General features: G+C 39.6%; 1 protein-coding gene across 7 annotated transcripts in view; it reads left to right on the forward strand.

Annotated features, from left to right (window-relative positions):
* The first annotated feature begins 15,119 nt into the window (after positions 1 to 15,119).
* Positions 15,120 to 20,712, forward strand: part of znf236 (zinc finger protein 236) — a 58,186-nt gene continuing 52,593 nt past the window's right edge. For 3 of the 7 annotated variants that reach the window (XM_062980603.1, XM_062980607.1, XM_062980606.1), the window contains exon 1: positions 15,121 to 15,227. The gene's annotated coding sequence lies outside the window, so the exon portion shown is untranslated. Of the gene's footprint in view, positions 15,228 to 15,307; positions 15,612 to 18,050; positions 19,787 to 20,712 lie in introns of those variants that run through there. The other 4 variants (XM_062980608.1, XM_062980609.1, XM_062980604.1 and 1 more) reach the window with 3 other exon arrangements.

Consider the following 20,712-nt stretch of genomic DNA (forward strand, 5'->3'; position numbering starts at 1 on the left):
ATTCATAACCCACACATAATTTTGGGGGGCTAGAAAGATAAATGTCAATGGTTTCGTTGTTGAAGAACTGCAAAGGAGATCTAGCGATCAATAACTTTACCATTCCCTAATCAACTGTTGAAATGCAAGATACAGAAAACAGTGCATGTGAATTTCTCATGGCTCACACTGATTTCCTCAGAAAACAAAAGATATATTACTAAAAAGACATGCCTGACAGTAGTTATTACTCCATTCGCAATTACACTATTTCCCTTGGGACCATATTGTCCAAACATCAAAAGAAAATAATGGATTGCATACGAGTGACATTTTTGATGAGCTAGATATAGCTTACTGAGATTGTAGCTCTCACTTCTAGAATCATAATTACAATCAATCAATGACCACCAGGGTCATTGATTGATTGAAGATTGGTGAAGAGTAAGATGGCATTCCATGCTATTCCAAGCAGTCTGGTTGGACTGGCAGCTGAATCTTAAGTACCATTGAGGGGGGTGTCATCTGACCTCCATCCCGAGAGAAGACATGCCATCCAATATACAGCATTCCCCCATAAAATCATGATGCTCTCTCCCAGCAACTGCTCAATTCTCCCTAGTGGCACAAACAGCCATAACAACTACAATACATATGGTAGGAGACTTAGGTTTTTCTACTTTTGATAGGCTTCATGTGCAGTTCCAAGCCCCGTATGCCCTACCTCCTCTATTCCTCTATATCAGTGGTTCTCAACCTGGGGTCCCCAGATGTTTTTTGCCTACAACTCCCAAAAATTCCAGCCAGTTTACCAGCTTTTAGGATTTCTGGGAGTTGAAGGCCAAAACATCTGGGGACCCCAGGTTGAGAACCACAGCTCTATATGAAAATTGATTGACTTGAGCCATGTCATGCCCATTGCTCACTGCGACAAGGAGAATGGGAGAGTGTAATAAGGGTGACCATCTGGCACGACCCAGCCATGTTTAGCGCTGCTGGATGATCAGGACTCCTTCCTGCCTCCATAGCGGCTGGGAACTGGGGATGGTTGGGATGGTGGTTTAAATCATCCTGTGGTTTATCTAGCATTCACTACTCTAGATCAGCCTTAGGATAAGTGGTGAGTGTAGATCCATCTCTAATAACTCATGCAAGGATTTGTGCAATGTCTTGTGTAACAAACTAATACAAGCCTACAGAGGAAAGTTCCAGATGGATAATTTTCAGTCAAGGAAGCCATGGCCCAGAATCAATAGGGCCTGAGCAGGGCTGTTGGTAAAAGGGTGACTTGGAGGTCTCTCATTCATAGGGTCACCATAAGTTGAAGTTGACTTGAAGGCCGTTAAATACAAACCCCTGTTGTGATTCAGAATATCGGAGGGCAGAGATCTTGCAAAAGACCTCTTCCTGGTATAAATGAAAAATGCTAGAAATGATTTTAGGTCAATACAGACACCTGCACTTTTGGACTCCCCTTGCAAGTATCAAATACAAGGCTCATGGGATGAATCTGGCTCACCACATCATTACATGTGGCCCATGAGGCTTTCAGTGCCAGGGCTACATACTGTATATACCCGAGTATAAGCCTAGTTTTTCAGCCCTTTTTTAGGACTGAAAAAGCCCCCCCTCGGCTTATACTTGAGTGAGGGTCCTGGTCGATTTATACTCGAGTATATATGGTACATTTATCTTAAATGAATCTATTGCACTTTATCTATTTAAAATTTGTAATTCATAATGTGCACCTTGCTTATCCGCTATTGCAATCTCATTGTTTTTAATTCGATGTTTTAATACCGCGTTGTGTTTTTTCGGCTGCTGTGTATATATTATTATTGGTTTTTATTATTGTTCTTTGATGTTTCATATTTCATTTTATCATTGTTTTGTATCTGATTTTGCTGTAAGCCGCCCCGAGTCCCCTTCGGGGGAGATGGAGGCGGGATATAAATAAACTTATTATTATTATTATTATTATATTTATTATTTTACTCTATTATTATTGTTACTATTACATTTATTTTACTCTATTTTTATTATTATTAATACATTTATTATTTCACCCTGATATTATTATTGTTATTACATTTATTATTTTACCCTATTATTATTAAAAGGATACATAAGGGCATTTACATTAAAGCAGATGAGAATAATAATTTAATCAGAGTCGGAAAGTCTTATCTTAGAGTTTTATGTAAATATTCAAAAACATTTAACCTAACCTACAATTAATGTAATTTTATTGGTATCTATTTTTATTTCTGAAATTTACCACTCTCAGCTTATACTGCAATCAATGTTTTCCCAGTTTTCTTGTGGTAAAATTAGGTGCCTCGGCTTATATTTGGGTCGGCTTATATTTGAGTATATACTGTAGTTTCATTTATACATCTTTACAATTACAAATGGCCCTTTGACTACAACCATAAGGCTGATGTGGCCCTTGGTGAAAATTTATTTGACACCCCTGCTCCACACCATGAGATTGTTGCTATTGGGATTGTCCTGCTGATAACTTGCACTTCAAAATTTTTTAGTATACCACTGCTGATGAATTGTAAAAGGCGAATGCTTGAAACAAATCCAACATGGCCATGGCAAAACCTTTTTTTGACTGCCTCCTTTTGCAGCTGACAATCAAAGTCCATGAGACATTCCATACAATCGTGGCTGGAACCTTGTCTTTCCAAGCCTTGCTCTGGAGTACACAGGCTTGCTGCATCTATTTGAATGCTAGTGCTTATACAGAGTTTTCAGCAGAGTTCAGAAAAGTCCCCCCCCCCCCCTTTTGGACTACAGGTCCTAGAATTCCTTAAGTAATACAAGGCATTCTGAATGTTGTTACTGAAAAATATAATTTTCCAAACTCTGATTAAACTTAATCTTTTTCTTCTTCTTTTCCATTACAATGACTTGCTCTCATTGTATTATTCTGTGATCTGATGCACTTCATGCGCATCTTTCCCAATGAAGAGTAGTCTTTGTCAGTTGTCGCTTGGGTGGTGGTAAAGTTTGCTTGTCTTCAGTGGGTCTAGTGAGGCTTCAACACCCTCCTTTACCATTGCCTTCTTCACCTTCATTGTGTTGGACATAATGGGACAAAAGGGGGCTAAGAGTTCAGCCTGGGAAGCATGCTGTCAAGAGGATCCAGGATTTATTTAGCAGTCTCTTTTGAGTGGGTTGTGTTGCATCTGCCAAGTGGTGGCCCGAAGGCTAAACTTAAATGAACTGTGACTAAGAGCTGGTGACATTGCCCAGTCCCTCTATGTGTGTCACCTCTGCACAGGATTTATAGCCAGTCTTTCCCCTAGATCCTCTTATTAATTTCCACATCTTTTCTAGGACTTGTTTGGGGTAATATTATGCACCTTGTTTAAGTGCACTTGAGATGTGGCTCTGGCATCTCATACTGGCATCTACCACTTGGTATCTACCTATGCTCAGACATTCCCTGTTTTGGCACCATATAGCTTTTCCTCAAAGCCAGAGATGAAACACCCCTTTGGTGGGTAACTCCATGTATTTTTGTATTTATGTATGTTTGTGCATGCACAACCTGGCTGTGGGATGATGGGAACTGTAGTTTAAAAAGTAAATTTCCAAAGGACTGGTATGCATACATACATATGAACATAGACATGCATAATAATAATAATAATAATAATAATAATAATAATAATAATAATAATAATAACAATAATAATAATAATAATCACCACCACCACCACCACCATCATCATCATCATCATCTGCATCCTGCTCTCTCTCCCACAATATAAAACTAACAAAATACATAATAGATATATAAACAATTCAAAAATTAAAGAAATGAAGAATAACGCACAAAATACATGAAAGATTATACAGAACATGATAATGTAACATCACCCATAAATAAAATAAAGTACATAATACTTACACAATGCTACCATCACATACAAACATCTGAAGCATGGAATTTATTTTATCAGATTGTTGCCTGCTTTTCTTAATTCACCTTTCAAATAGGCTTGAAAATCTTCCTAGGCACTTTTAGAGATTTATAATTAAAAGTATTTGTAAAATGGTGTTATGATTATGGCAAGCACAATATTATTCAAAGTGTTGGTCTGTGGGCCATTGCCAGATTGCAAATCATCAGCTTAGTGGTCGTTAGAGAGTTTGAAAGGAATAAAACAATGGTAACCAATGGCACAAATATGGATACTAGATTCTGATGGCTTGGGGTGGGGAGAATGCAAGATCATCAACCCATTAGATTGCCTGAAAAACACAGGACCGGTGGACTGAATTTCAAGTAACCTATTCCCAGGCAATAAATGAATAGCTAAAGGGTTATTGAGTGAACACCAGTGTTATGGGAGGGCTGGAAAGGCCTTTGGGTGGTCATAAACTGCAGTTAGTCTGCTCATATAATTCAGTTTAAAACAGAAAACCTGGGATAATATGCTAGAATATAGGGCTTGTCTGGAAGGGCCCTGTGACTTGCCTAAGTGGGTTTTCATAGCTGAGAGGGATTTGAATCCTTACTCTTGCAGACTTTAGCCCAACACTCAAACTGCTTACATTTTTTGGGCTCTATACTTCTATTCAAAACCAGGTTTGTGAAGTCAGGATGAATGGATCAACATAGATTTAAGATTTTGGAGAATAAAATGGTGATATTAACACAGAGAGCAAAACTGTGAAACATTTTAAAATAGAATTACCTATTTCTGTTCATTCCCATACTATCAAAAACTTTAAATACACGAACACAAACTTTTGAAAACATAACTTTAATTAATGCCTAGAAATACCAAAGAAAAACAATGACGGAAAATAAAAACATTGTTGCATTTATTTTCAACTATTATTTCAAACAGCAGGTGTTATTTCATTTTTCTTTTGTTTCCTCCTCATCACAATTGTTCATCAGCTATTAATGTTCTGAAAGTTAAGAATAGGCATAGAAACCGATGATTTATTTGCGTATTTCTATTGAATGTTGACTATTGCGGAAGTTACCAGTTGCTTTTAGCAACATTTTCTGTAAGAAACGTTTCTAGCAGTTGGATGCCACCTCCTGGGAAACAGAAAAAGTGCATGTACTTCAAATCTTGAGCTTTTATTCTATGTGAAACTTCTATGAAGTGTATGACAAGTGCCTGTTATGAACAGTGCAATTTTGAAAAAGCTAACTGGCACAAAATCCTTCTCCTTCCTCAAGTGTTTCACTAATTTCTTTCTTCCGAAAGATCCCATGGTAGTAATGATCTGAGGACCATCAAATCATTGTTTTTCTATCATTCACAATGTAACAGTTTCAGAAGCTCTCTTTAATCATGAAGAGCATAAAGGAAAGTTTCACATAATTAACAATAAGCAGATCTAAGGTTGTTAGATTGGGTGAAAGCTTTTGAAACATTCTGGTCTAGGAGCAGAATGACCAAGCTTATTATGATCATAGAACCATACAGCGGGAAGGGACCACAGGCACCATCTAGGGTGGATCTACACTGCCAAATAAAGTTCTAACTGCATTATTTGACAGCATAGATCCAGTTCTACAATGTAGCAAAAATACTTCCAAAAGATAGCAATCCAACCTCAGTTTAAAGACTTACAAAGAAAGAGAGTCCACCATCTTAAACCTTAAAGAAGATTGGGGATAACTAATCCACACAAAGAGGCTCTGGCAATGAGGCCCTGTGTGTTTGATTAAACAGGTCTTTAAATGTCATACTTCTCTCTGCTATCATAGGGCTTGTTTCCACACAAAATTAGGCAAGTGTAAATGTTTCTTAGTCTCAGTACTAAACCAAGGAATATCATGTTGATACTTCTCTTAACACTGTCAAAAATATGGATATTCATGCACACATCCTAACTTTCTGTTCCATGCATTTCTGAGAGAATATCACTTCAATCTGAAAATCAGTGATAAATTAAATATAATTATATATTATTTTGAAATCCAATTCATGTGATGTTGATGACTGGTGGTGATTGTGTGCTGTCAAGCCATTTCCAGCTTACAGAGACCCCCAAGGTGAACCTATCACTGGGCTTTCTTAGGGCCCTTCCACACAGCCATATAACCCAGAATATCAAGGCAGATAATCCACAAACTCCGCTTTGAACTGGAATATCTGAATCCATACTGCCATATAATCCAGTTCAATTAGATTTTTATACAGCTGTGTGGATAGGGCCTTAGTGTATTTGTTCAAAGAGGGGTTATCTTTGCCCTCTTCTGAGAAAGAGGACTTCATCACATTAGGAAATACTCCATTTCTGAGACTGATTGAAGACGATTTCCAAACCATCACATGCTGTTTACCCCATCCCGTTGGTAATCCATTGGAATCAGTCTGCTAAACACTGCAGAAACTGAATAATTCTAGATGATATTTTAATTGTACTACAAGCAATCCCCAAGTTACGAACAAGATAGCTTCTGTACATTTTTTCTTAAGTTTAATTTGTAAGTCACAACAGATACGCTTTAAAATGTAACTCCAGCCACTCCCAGCCGGCCCCGGCCCCTCCTCGCGCCGTAGCATCCCTATCTTGCCATTGTCCGCACCGGGCTCCATAGGAGGAGGAGGAGGAGCCGCCAAAATTCTGTTCGCCTACACATGAAAATTACCTAGGGCCAGCCCTGCTTGCCCAATGGGTTTTCCAGACTGAAGGGAAATTCAAACTCTGGTTTTCAGATCCTAGGAGCCATTTACACTGACCACGTAATGAAATTTCAAACCACTATTGAATAAAGTTGTTTCGTTGTGCAAATAATTGCACAGGAACTCCTGGAACCAGTTTGAGGCCTTTATAGTGATTGATTACATAAACCACAGAGCACTGATGCGCTTTTGTGTTTGTTGTCTAGCTGCTGCAGTTTGAAGCTAGCTAGCTTCAAACTGCATTAAAGATCAGTGTAGATGGGGTCCTACACTATCTGAACCATACTAGCTCATATTAAGAAAACTGTATGATTATTCACAAATAATATAACTTTGTAAACTATTTATTATTACCAGCTCACACAGAAAAAAATGCCATACAAGAAGCACCTACATGTTGGAGCATACTTTAAAATAATAATAAGATAATGCTTGGCAAAAAAAATAGTAAAGGTAAAGGTTTCCCCTGACGTTAAGTCTAGTCATGTCCGATTCTGGGGGTTGATGCTCATCTCCATTTCTAAGCCAAAGAGCCAGCATTGTCCATAGACACCTTCAAGGTCATGTGGCCGGCATGACTGCATGGAGCGCTGTTAACTTCCCGCCAGAGCGGCACCTATTGATCTACTCACATTTGCATGTTTTTGAACTGCTAGGTTGGCAGAAGCTGGGGCTAACAGCGGGCGCTCACCTCGCTCCCCAGATTCAAACCACCGGACTTTTGGTCTGCAAGTTCAGCAGTGGTTTGACCTGCTGCACCATCAGGGGCCCTATCAAAAAAATAAAATATCTTATTTTATTTTTCTGTTAGGAGTGACTTGAGAAACTGTAAGTCGCTTCTGGTGTGAGAGAACTAGCTGTCTGTGAGGACGTTGCTCAGGGGACGCCTGGATGTTTGATGTTTTATCATCCTGTGCGAGGCTTCTCTCATGTCCCCACATGGGGAATTAGAGCTGACAGAAGGGAGCTCACCCTGCTCCCTGGATTCAAACTGCTGACCTTTTGGTCAGCAGTCTTGCCAGCACAAGGGTTTAACCAATTGCGCCATTGGCAGCTCCGGATATCTTATTTAAAATATGTGAATATTGTCTCTAGTTTATGGGGAGTTATTGCCTTTTACGTGAGCAGACAATAAAAGATTGCTAGTACGGCTTAAGAAACTATTTGCAAATGTGCTCTTTCTCATTACAATCGATTGCTCTTTAAAGACATATGTATAAAAAGTCATGAAGTAGATCACAAAGGAGGAATAATTTTGTTTCTGAGGCAATGAAGGACTTTTAAATCTCTGTATTGGTTGATTGAAAATGAGTGCAAAAAACATTTGTAATCTCATTTATACTGGACAGTTTAAACTCTATGAACACCGTTGCTTTAAAATTATATTTCTGCCGATATATTCCTTCTTAAACCCTAACATTCTAGTCTGAAGTTGTATTTCAGCATCCTTCTTTGAGATTTTTTTTAATCTGGAAGGAGAGAATAAATATTTTAAATACATAATAAAATTAAGTTATGATAAATAACATTGCATACTGTGTACTGAACAACAATTTCTAACCCTATGCAAATAGGATTAAAGGGCAGGACTTTGAGGGATGTTTTAATCTTTGTAAGTATGTTTTGAGAACTGAGTACTATGTGCACTTACAGGAATCAAAGTTTTCCTACAAATAGTCCTGAGCTTTATTATCTGAAATAATTTTTGTAACAAAACCTACAGAAAAGAAAATTGTGAAAAGAAGCCTTCAGGGGAAGAAATGACGGATATAATGAAACAGCTCTTTATTGACATGGAGGAAAGTAAACAGCTAGCAAGAAAAAAACTGTACGTATGAAAATGGGAAGCTCTATTGTTTATTCAGAGGTATGAAAAGAAATAGGTCAGTTAGTTTGTTTCCATGGTGACTATTATTGAAATAAGACAAACTGACATCAAAGCTGATTTATTTTCTATTCACTCCTTCCTCTTAAAATCATTTTCATTTGAGATCTTTACTGGATGCAAACAGAGTCTTTGCATGAGCATTCACAGAAAGGGTTTCTTGTTCCTTATTAATAGGAAGAATGTATGGTCCATTAAAACAGTTCCAAGTTTTGTAAATCAATAATATTCTGAATTTACTCCAAAATAATTAATACAGACTGCACAAAAGAAAGCTTGAAAGCTTTCCTTTATATGCATATAAATATAAGGCCCAATTTTGGTCTGTGGTTTGTTAAATGCACGTTATTTGTTTCGCTAAATAAAAATGAGACTTACACCCTATGCTTTTGGAATTGTTCATTCTAGTTGCTAAATACTAGCTCCTGTGAGGAGGGGGAAACTTAATCTCAGATTAGACTAATGAGCCAAATATTAGCTCACTCGGCACATACAGCGAACACTTTGAAGCCAGGAAATCCCTGAAATAATTGTTTTTCTTTTCTACTGCTTTTACCTAAGAAATCTTAATGCATACCACATCTGATTTTAGACAATCTGCATTTTTATAGACACAGAAACAAAATACTATGACAATGTTTTCAGGGATGTTGGGAATTAAAGGTAAAGGTAAAGATTTCCCCTGACGTTAAGTCCAGTCATGTCTGACTTTGGGGGTTGGTGCTTATCTCCACTTCTAAGCCGAAGAGCCGGCATTGTCCGTAGACACCTCCAAGGCCATGTGGCCGGCATGACTGCATGGAGCGGCGTTACCTTCCCGCTGGAACGGTACCTATTGATCTACTCACAACTCTAGGTTGGCAGGAGCTGGAGCTAACAGTGGCCGCTCCCGCGGTTTGAACCTGGGACCTTTCAGTCTCCAGCTCAGTGCTTTAACGCACTTCGCCACCGGGGCTCCTATATTGGGCATTACGGAAGCCTAATTTTCATTTAATTTTTGAAATGACATAGTGTCTCTACCTCTTCCAGGCTGAATGCATACACAAAATGAAGGCTATTCCTTTGGCATACTATTAAGCAATGCAATATGGTATGCCTGCTGTCCTGAGTCTAAAAGATGAGCCACTTGTTAAACTAGCTGATTTCTATTTTCCACTCTCTGAATAGGTATTTGCCTACTAAAGTTCTTTGTTACAAGTAACCACATGAAAGTAAATGGTAGAGATTAATGGTTTTGAAATATATTTAACTCTTAAAGGGTTTTGTGGATTCACATAGAGTATTTGCTCTCTTAAAAATACATAAATAACACCAGCCGTGTTTTCTTAGAGATCGTTTTCCTTTGCTGAGCTTTGGGCACTTTTTCTATTCATCAGTAGTTCAGCCAGTCTACTTGTGGCTGATGACATCAGCACAGTCCCATTAAGTGAATTACAGCCTTGTCTTCTCTCCAGAGCCATCCCTAATCCTGTGCCCTACGTTTCCTGAGTTAAATAGACTAAAATAGAAAATTACTGGTTGCTGCCTACATCCTTTCAATTCACTGGTGATGTGAGGTTGCTGCATGTATTGTGTTGTGGTTCGACTACTGGATCCTTGCACCTTCCCCTTTTCCAAAGAAGATGGAAGAATCCACCATTTAATTAATGATGAGCAAAAGTACAAGAGAAGTATGATAAACATGTAATTCTACTGACATAAAGAGGCCAACATCTTATCCGTATATCCCGATTCCCAAAGCTTTCCTTGAAGAAGCTCTTAAGATCTCCACTGATACTGAAGGTAGAATAATCAGCATTTCCCACCTCTTTTTGTTATTTACAATCCTTCTGTCAGTAAGCTTTAAAAATAAAAAATAAAACTTGGAATAGAGAATGGAACAGCTTCAAAGGGAAAAGGAATGTGTAGATCTAAAGAAAGGCTAGAAAGGACAACCTGATCTGGGCAGTTCAGTTCCTGGTACAGATTGAGAAGTTAGTTTAAAATGTATCCAGAAAAGGAATGAATAATGACTTACAAAAATAAAGAATTTCAAGAATTTTAGTTTTAAATAAGGAACTCCAAGGCTTCCTTCTCTTTGTAGATTCCAGGTTGGGTGCCTAGTAGAAGGTCTACTGTCAGGAAGGACAAATTTAAACTAATCAGCAACTAGGATCCTAAATTCCACTAAATAAAGATGTTTTTGTTGTGTGCCTTCAAGTTATTTGGCACTCTAACATGAGCCTTTCACAGGGCTTTCTTGGCAAGATTACTTCAGAGGAGATCTGCCATTGCCTTCCTCTGTGGCTGGAAGAATACTACTACTACTACTACTACTAATAATAATAATAATAATAATTGTTATTTTTCTATCCCGCCACCATCTCTCCGAAGGGACTCGGGGCGGCTAACATGGGGCAGAGCCCAACACAGAACAAAGAATAACAAATTAAAACACATATCAATAACTAAAAACAATAGTACAACAATCAAGTAAAACAATTAGTTAAAAACATACCATATCATAAAACATAAGAATGACCAAATAAGTTAAGGCAATAATATCAACATCACCACTATGGATAAAAGGGTTGAGAGCAAAAAAACCCCCATAATTTCGAAGGGCTGTGATGCATCCAAGGTCACTCAATGGACTTTGATGGCTGGGCAAGGATTTGAGCTCTAGTCTCCAAGAGTTCTAGTCCAACACTCCAACCATTAAACAACACTGTTTCTTATTATTTCTTAATTATTGATAAATGAATCTCCCAAATTAGCAGCTCAACATTCAAAAAATATTTTGTGTATGTATAGCCTCTGGACAAAGTGTGAACCACAGATTGTTCGTGGCTCCTGGAACTGCTTTTGTGTTCCACTCCTCGGTAAAATTAGTTTTGCTTTCCTCCAGAATGCCATCAAATGCATTTTGAGGAGCAGAAGGAAAACAATTGTTGCAAAGAAAATAAAAATAAAATAATATTGTCCAAATGCTTTAAAATGTTCACTGAAAGTGTATGGTACATTTCCAATATTGGCCCAAAAGAGGCATGTTTTGAAACTCAATATACAGTTGGCCCTCTGCATCCATGGATTTGACCATCCATTGCATAAAAATATGCCCTCCCCAAAACCAACTTTGATTTTGCCATTTTACATCATTGCATGTAATGAGACTTAGGCAATTTCCACAGCTGAATAAAATCCCACATTTTCTGCTTTGAACTGGAATATATGGCAGTGTGGACTTTGATAACCCAGTTCAAAGCAGATATTGTGGGATTTTCTGCCTTTATAATCTGGGTTATATGACTGTGTGGAAGGGCCCTTAGTGCCTAGCCTATATATTTTGGTATTCATGGTGGTTACTGGAACCAAACTCCAGGGCTCACAGTGTGGTCAAAATACTATCATGCCCCCTAGACGCATTTGAAGGTTCCTCCTCCTCCTCTTCTTGGCACAAGCAGCTATAGACTTCCAAGGTCTCCTAGGGGACTAATGCTGTTCCCCTTTTTGGCTCTGCAGAAAAATTTACCGTATGGGAAACAGCAAATAGACAATGACAAAAGGTGATGGTTGAGGGCAGGAAACAATCCTAAGCAATCCTAATGTCATATTGAAATGTATTTCTCTTCCGAACAGTCATTAATATCATTTCACTGTCATATAAAATAAAAAATTGTGCAATCCAGCTAATACTCTTAATCCTTAATGTGATTGTATGCATCAAATAAAATTAGACAGCAGTGATAAATTTTGGTATAAAAGTCAATGCAGATTGTGGGTATTTAAGATTTCTATTTTCTATGTATACTGCTATGAAATGTTTTTCTGTGTGTGGATGTAGTTACTTTGGTGAAGCATGCTCATGTGACGATCCTGTGGAGGTCCGGAGTGGTGGAAATTTTCTGTTACATGCACTTCCTTGGTCAATCAGTGACTATTATGTTCAGGAGGCACATCTGGTACTGGAAAGCCGAGCAAAAGTACTGCTCAAAGAAGTACTGAATGTCCTTAAAATGTTGGATGTAACTCCTGGTTACACTAATGTAAGACACCTTAGAGATTATGGGGGTTATAACTGTCCTTTTAACAAACACATACTTTAAATGTCTTATACACACTCTCTCACACACACGGCAAAAAAGAAATACCGTAACTCTCCTAGCCACATCCATTATCTTTATAAAGTAAGACAGGGTGCATCTACATCAGGTATCCTCAAACTGCAGCCCTCCACCTGCTTGGTTCTCCAACTCCCAGAATTTCTGACCATTGAACAAGCTGGCATGAGCTTTTGGGAGTTGAAGGTCCAAATAGCTATAGGGCCACAGTTTGAGGATGGCTGATCTACACTGTAGAATTACTGCAGTTTGACACCATTTTAACAGCCATGGCTCAGTACTATGGAATCTCAGGAGTTCTACAATGCCAACTTTGGGCCCTTCGAGACAGGCCCTTTATTCCAGGATCTGACTCCAGGTTTTCTGCTTTAAACTGGATTAAGTGAGTCTGCACTGCCAGATAATCTGGGATAAACAGAAAACCTGGGATCAGATCCTGGGATATAGGGCCTGTCTGGAAGGGCCCTTGGTCCTGATGCCTAACCAAACTACAAATCCCAGGATCCTATAGCACTGGCTCATGGTTGTTAAAGTGATGCCAAACTGCACGAATTGTAGCGTACGCAGTCCGAAGGGAACTCATGAGCTCTCAGGGTCCTTCCACACAGCCATATACCCTAGAATACCAAGGCAGAAAATCCCCCAATATCTGCTTTGAACTGGGCTGAGTTCACATTGTCATATATACCAGTCCAAAGCAAATAGTGTGGGATTTTATTCAGCTGTGTGGAAGGGGCCTATAAGGGTCCTTCCAGACACGCCCTATATCCTAGGATCCGATCCCAGGCAAATATCCATCTTTCCTTCCTGCCAACACAACCAAAGTTTTGTCAAATGCTTTCATGGCTGGAATTACTGGGTTGCTGTGAGTTTTCTGGGTTATATGGCCATGCTCCAGAAGCATTATCTCCTGGTGTTTCTCCCACATCTATGGCAGGCATCCTCAGAGGTGTGAGGTCTGTTGGAAACTAGGCAAGTGGGGTTTATATCCCTGTGGAAAGTCCAGGTTGGGAGAAACAACTCTTGTCTGTTTGAGGGTAGTGTGAATGTTGCAATTGGCCACCTTGCTTAGCATTGAATAGCCTTGTAGCTTCCAAGCTTGGCTGCTTCCTGCCTGGGAAGACCCTTTGTTGGGAGGTATTAACTGCCCCTGTTTGTTTCCTGTCTGGAATGTCATGGTTTGCAAATATATTACAGTAGAGTGTCACTTATCCAAAGCCTATTAAACATAAAAATAAGTTATGATTTTACAAATTAAGCACCAAAACATCATATTATACAACAAATTTGACAGAAAAAGTAGTTCATTACACATTAATGCTATGTAGAAATTACTGTATTTACGAATTTAGCACCAAAATATCACAATGCATTGAAAACATGGACTACAAAAATGCGTTGGATAATCCAGAATGTTCGATAAGCGAGACTCTACTGTATACGGTATGTATGTTAACTAGAAAAACAAATGCATGAAGCCAATTGGCTGAGTTTTCATGGATCCGGGAATCAGTTTGCAACTGTTGCTGTCTTGCTGCTGGAGAACTGGTTTGAACAGGTTTCTGTGTGTGTGTGTGAGAGAGAGAGAGTCTACTGAGTACTGGCTGGAAAGAAGATGGCTCTGTACTCAGAGAGACCCGACTATTTCTGAGGCCTTGTTTACTGCTGATCTTCACGGAAGCAGATTTATAGACTAAGAAAGGACTGCTTATGACGGATTTCAGTAAGCAATCAGAGGGACTATTGTAAATACCATTTTCTGTTGATCTCTTAGACTTAGTAAAAGTCCCTGTGTTATTTGTTCTGCAAAGCCGAGTGGTGCATCATTCTGCAAGGTGACTCTGGGTTCATGAGCACACCTAAAAACTTCTACCTATCATCCACAACCCCCATCATGGAATTCCCGTTTTCTGAGTGTTGTTCAACAAAATCTGGCTATCAGTGTGAAAAACCCCTCTAAAATCAGGAAAGTAAATAAAGAACAGCACTCTGAAAACGGGGGAATTCCAGACATGAAATAATCAGGGCCAGCTAATCACCTCCCAACAAAGGATTTCCCCAGCCAAGCTTTGAAGCTGCAAAGCTATTCAATGCTCATCAAGGTGATTAACTGCAACATTTACACTTGCCTCGAACAGTTCTTTCTCCCACCCTGGACTTTCTACAGTTATATAAACCCCACCTGCCTAGTTTCCAACAGACCTCACAACCTCTGGGGATGCCTGCCATAGATGTGAGAGAAACGTCATGAGATAATGCTTTTGAAACATGGCCATTCAGCCCGGAAAACTCACAGCAACCCAGCAATGAAAGTTACAAGAACATTACGGCCTACTCTCCACGCTGGCGTCAAATGGGAAGCCAGGTTCTCAGGTCCTTCTCGGTGAGTGAGCCTCTTTCCATGCTTTGGCCCCGCCCACAGGCCGGCGGAGAGGCGGAGCCTTCCCTCCCGACGCCTGGTCACGTGGCACCCCCTGGCCCCTCCCCCTTTCCCCGAGTCCGTCCCCGTCTTCCGCCCTCCCAGCCGCGCTTCCGGCGGTAGGTACTGTCCGTCCCCTCTTCCTTCCTCCGCCGCCAACCGCGCTTCCGGCGGTAGGTAAAAAAATCTTTATTTGATGGGAAACGCTGCTGGGGGGAGGGAGGGTTGGCGGGTGGCTGGTGAGGGGAGCGGAGGAAGGTGGCGGTTGTGTGGATGTGTCCTAAAAAGAGATGGAGTAAACAATAACACAACACGGGGGGAGGGAAGGGAGCGCCACAGTCGTCGCGACTTCCTCCTGAGGCGCTGATGTTGAGGAGCCGCTGAGGAGGGTGAGGCGCCTGGCTTCCAAGCCAAGGAGGGGACGCAGCATAATTAAACAGGCCTCCCCTTCCTCGCCAGCAGCCCTGTGCCAATGGCCTGGCTCCAGCCAGGATCCGGCCGGATTGGTTGACAGAGTGGACAGCGAAGCTCCTGAAAGCGCTGGAAACCTGCCCAAGGTGGGAACCCACACCCCACTGACTTCCCATCCCTTTCAGGATATTGTTGGAGTATCCCTTATAGCAGGCATGGGCAAACTTCGGCCCTCCGGGTGTTTGTACTTCAACTCCCACAGTTCCTAACAGCCGGTAGGCTGTTAGGAACTGTGGGAGTTGAAGTACAAACACCCGGAGGGCCGAAGTTTGCCCATGCCTGTCTTCCAGGGGCCAGGAGTGTTTGAGATTTTGGAATATTTCCCTATACACGAGCCATGGGTAAACTTTGGCCCTCCGGCTGTTTTGGACTTCAACTCCCACAGCCTACTGGCTGTTTTTGAGCTGAAATCCTCTGAACAGACAGCAAAACAAGCACCACAGGGGTGCTGACTCTTCTTTATGCTATCAAAAGATATACAGTAGAGTCTCACTTATCCAACATAAATGGGCTGGCAGAATGTTGGATAAGCAAATATGTTGGCTAATAAGGAGGGATTAAGGAAAAGCCTATTAAAACATCAGATTAGGTTATGATTACAAATTAAGCACCAAAACATCATATTATACAACAAATTTGACAGAAAAAGTAGTTCAATACATAGTAATGTTATGCTGTAATTACTGTATTTACAAATTTAGTACCAAAATATCACGATATATTGAAAACATTGACTACAAAATGCGTTGGATAATCCAGAATGTTGGATAAGCGAGTATTGGATAAGTGAGACTCTACTGTAAATCTTCGTGACCGCGTCATCCCCTATGAACCTACGTGATCTCTGAGATCTTCCGGGGAGGCCCTCCTCTCGCTTCTGCCTTCCTCACAGTTATGTTTGGTGGGGACGAGAGAGAGGGCCTTCTTGGCTGTGGCCCCACGGCTCTGGAACTCCCTCCCTAGGGAGATTAGGTTGACGCCCTCCCTACCATCCTTTAAGAAACAATTGAAAACCTGGATGTTTGGGCTGGCCTTTGGAGAGACAGCTATTGGATGTCTCATTATAATTCTATTCTGAATATTATTAGGTTCCTTTAATCGGGGTATTTTAATCTAATGATTTTATCTTATATTGCTGCTATAATTCCCCTCCCCTTTGAAGTTGACTGAATTGCATTGGTGGTTGTTTGATATTATTACTGTTGTATAAACCTTTGTTTTAACTTCTGTTTTGTCATCTTCTTGTGTTTTAAACTGTGCATATTGTTAATGTATTTGCACTGTTACTTTTGTAACATTGTGAGCCGCCCCAAGTCCCCACGGGGAGATGGTGGCGGGGTATAAATAAAGTTTTATTATAATTGTAATTATTATTATATATTATTTACCATATTTGTATCATGTCTTTCTCAACCCCGAAGGGAGCTCAACGCGGCTTTACAAAGACAATAATTCAGTGCCTCATATATACATACATCAATGAATAAACAAAAACATTAAAACCAACCAATTAAAACATAACATTAAAACAAGAATTAAAATGACATAATCTAGATCACATTCCAATACCAGTCCGGATCATCATTAAATTAATTTATAGTCTGTTATTGCACTGCTCCCATTATTGACCAAAAGCCTGATCCCAAAGCCATGTTTTTAGTTTTTTCTGAAGGCCAGGAAGGAGGAGGCCGATCTAATTTCACTGGGGAGGGAGTTCTGTAGACAAGGGGCCACCACTGAGAAAACCCTGTCGCTGTGCCCCACCAGTTGTTCTTGGAGGGGGATAAAACCGATGGCAGGGCCTCCTCTATCATACACACACACACACACACATATACAGTAGAGTCTCGCTTATCCATCCTTTGCTTATCCAATGTTCTGTATTATCCAACGCAGTCTGACTTTTAGTAGTCAGTGTTCTTGTAGTCAATGTTTTAATACATGGCGATGTTTGGGTGTTAAATTCATAAATACAGTAATTGCTACATAATGTTATCATGTATTGAACTGCTTTTTCTGTCGATTTGTTGTAAAACATGATGTTTTGCTGCTTGATTTGTAAAATCACAACATAATTTTATGTTTAATAGGCTTTTCCTTAATCCCTCATTATCCAACATTTTCACTTATCCAACGTTCTGCTGGCCCGTTTATGTTGGATAAGCGAAACTCTACTGTATATATACTTGGCTGGAGCTACACTTAAAAATGTACCTCTTCTGACTTAGATACAAATTCAACTTACAGACAACCTACAGAACCTATCTTGTTTGTAACTTTGGGACTGGCAGTAATATGTTTTCTCTAGAAATCTCTAGGTCCTCCAAAATAACTATCATCTTTATCACACTAGAGCATGGATCCAGTTTAAATCCATTTTCTGCCTCCTGAAGAATTCTGGAGTTTGTAGTTTAGTGAGGCCAAGGACCTGGTTGAGCAGTTGAAAGGCCCTCCCTTTAAAGTACAAACCCACAGAATTCTGCAGGAAGCAGAAACTGGATTTAAAGTGGATCCATGCTCTAGTGTGATGAGGTCTCATGGTCAACTTTGACAGAGGACCTAGACATTTCTTGAGAAATGTTTGCTCAGGTTAAAAAAAAAGAAAAGTTTTTTCATCCTTACTTTTTCCACTTTCTCCAATTATCTTGGAGACAGAACCCAAGCATAAACATGAAATACACTTAATACAGAGCCTTTGGCTTTGTATAAGTTGAGTATTCCTAACATGAAATGGTCGGAACCAGAGATTTTCTGTATTTTGATTTTTACTCCCAGATTTTGCAAGATTTACATATACATAATGAAATAGCTTGGAGATGGGACCCACGTCTAAATACAAAATTCATGTTTCATATACATGGTCTCTAGCTTCATATGGGTTGACTATAACATACAGTGGTGCACAACCTGTGGCCCTTCAGTTGTTTGGGGTTCCAACTCCCAGAAGCCCTATCCAGCTTGTGCAGTGGTCAGGAGTTCTGAAGTCCAAAACACCTGAGGGCCGGAGGTTGTGCACCACTGCCACAGAGGGAATGGTGGGGACCAGAAGTGTTTATGTTTTTGGAATATTTGCACGTACATAATGAAATATCTTGGAGATGAGATTCAAGTCAAAAATTCAAACTTCATTTATGTTTTATATACGCGGCCTCTGGTTTTATACAGATTGACTTTTTTTTTACATAAAATGCTTGGGACCAGAAATGTTTGGTATTTTCCTTCCATGAAATAGTATGACTAGAAATATTCCGTATTTTGATTTTTTTTCCAGGTTTTGGAATATTTGATATACATAATGAGATATCTTTGAGATGGGACGCAAGTCTAAATAAGAAATTCATTTCTGACTGATAGTAGCATTATGCACAATATTTTAAGCAGTTTTGTCCATGAAATAAAGTTTGTGCATATTGAATAGTCAGAATGCAAATGTGTCACTGTCTTGGCCATCCATGTGGACCATTTTGGATTATTTTGGATTTTTAATATTCCAAATAAGGGATGCTCAATCTGTATTTGGATGAGAGATCATTGAGACCTCACCCACTTGGCAGCTCTCATCCCAAACAGGTTATACAGGTTGATTATTCCTTATATGAAATGCTTGGAAGCAGAAGTGTTCCATATTTCATGTTTTCACTCTCAGTCTTAAGCATTTCTGATACGAGATACCTGTAGTTACCTCTGAACATGGGTTTCTAAGAACTCCCCCTTAAAATCAATTATTTTCCCCACTCAGTGTAATTAGCACAGCACAGTTCTCATTGCCCCCCCCCATTCTAACCCTAATGAAATTGCTGGTAAGGTCACATTTTTCAGCTACATGCTTAGTGGTAATTCACCTGTTCTTCTGTTTCCAAGATAGAGGAACAAAGGTGAGAAAGTAAAAGTGAACTTGTACGATTGGATCGGAAGAAACCTGCCTCTAACTCTTTCATTCCACTCTAGAAACTGTTGAATTGAAGCTTCCATCAACAGCATAGCCAGTCGTGATGGATAATAGAAGCTGCAGTCCAGTAAAGGCAAACCTCCTCTGAACAAATATTGCCAAATCTTGTGATACATGTGCCATAGGGTTGCCATAAATCAGACATGACTTGAAGGCACACAACAGCAGCAACTTTATGGGCAGCTAAGAAGGTTTATAGATATCCCACAATGGCAAGGCCTTGTGTTCAAAACTCCATCACTATCACTATCAGCATCTTTGGTAAATATCTTTCTAACTGATGTTGGATTGCATCTGCCATCATTCCTCAAGGTGACTTTTCTTTACAACTACTATTTATTGTCTAAATGAGGGGAAATCGTGTGGTCCTTTTCTTGTTCTTGGACTAAGTGTTCCAGCATTCTTCACTTGAGTATGCTAGACCTACAGTCAGAAAACCTTAGAAGAACCATACAATCCCAACTCTTGAATTTCTATGTAAAGTAGACCCCTTTGCAGTTAATGTAAAATTAGTAACTACATCACATTCATTTTAAAGTAGTTTGGTTAGGACTACTGTAAGATTATGATGTGTTTGGAATTCATAGCTGAGAGTTACTACTTCTCTTGTGAATATTTTAAACTTCTTAAATAATTTGTATCAAATCACAGAATATTGTTAGATGAGTGGTCTAGAATGCAGAAGTGTTCAAGTGAAGTAAGCTGAAGATAATAAATAGTGCACAACTTCAAACATCAACACTAAATCATTTGCCATCTGAAAATCTGGAAAAATGAAAGCTGAAAAACATACATTTTGCAATAAGCCTGGAAGATTGCGAGTTTAGCATCCATTACCCATATTTTCAAAATCCAAAATTGTCTGCACGGATTGCTGAGGATGTGGCATCTTTGCCTTCTGATGGTTCCATGTACACAAACGTTGTTTCATGCCCAGAATGATTAAACCTATTCTGTATAAACTTACCGTAAAGCTATGTGCATAACGTGCGTATGAAATGAATGTTGTGTTTAGAGTTGTATTCTGTCTCTAATATATTTCATTATGTATATGCAAATATTCAAAAATACAAAACATCTGGTCCCAAACATTTTGTGTAAAGAACTTAACCTGTCCTTAGACAGAGTCCTTCTGCAACTGTTTCCTCAACTCACTCCATGACAGGGGGAGCACTAAAGTCGTTATTTCTCAGTGCTCAGAACTGCACCGTCTTGGAATTCTTTTTGTTGGAACACTG

The sequence above is a fragment of the Anolis carolinensis genome, chromosome 4, assembly GCF_035594765.1.
Source record: "Anolis carolinensis isolate JA03-04 chromosome 4, rAnoCar3.1.pri, whole genome shotgun sequence".
Lineage (NCBI taxonomy): Eukaryota > Metazoa > Chordata > Lepidosauria > Squamata > Dactyloidae > Anolis > Anolis carolinensis.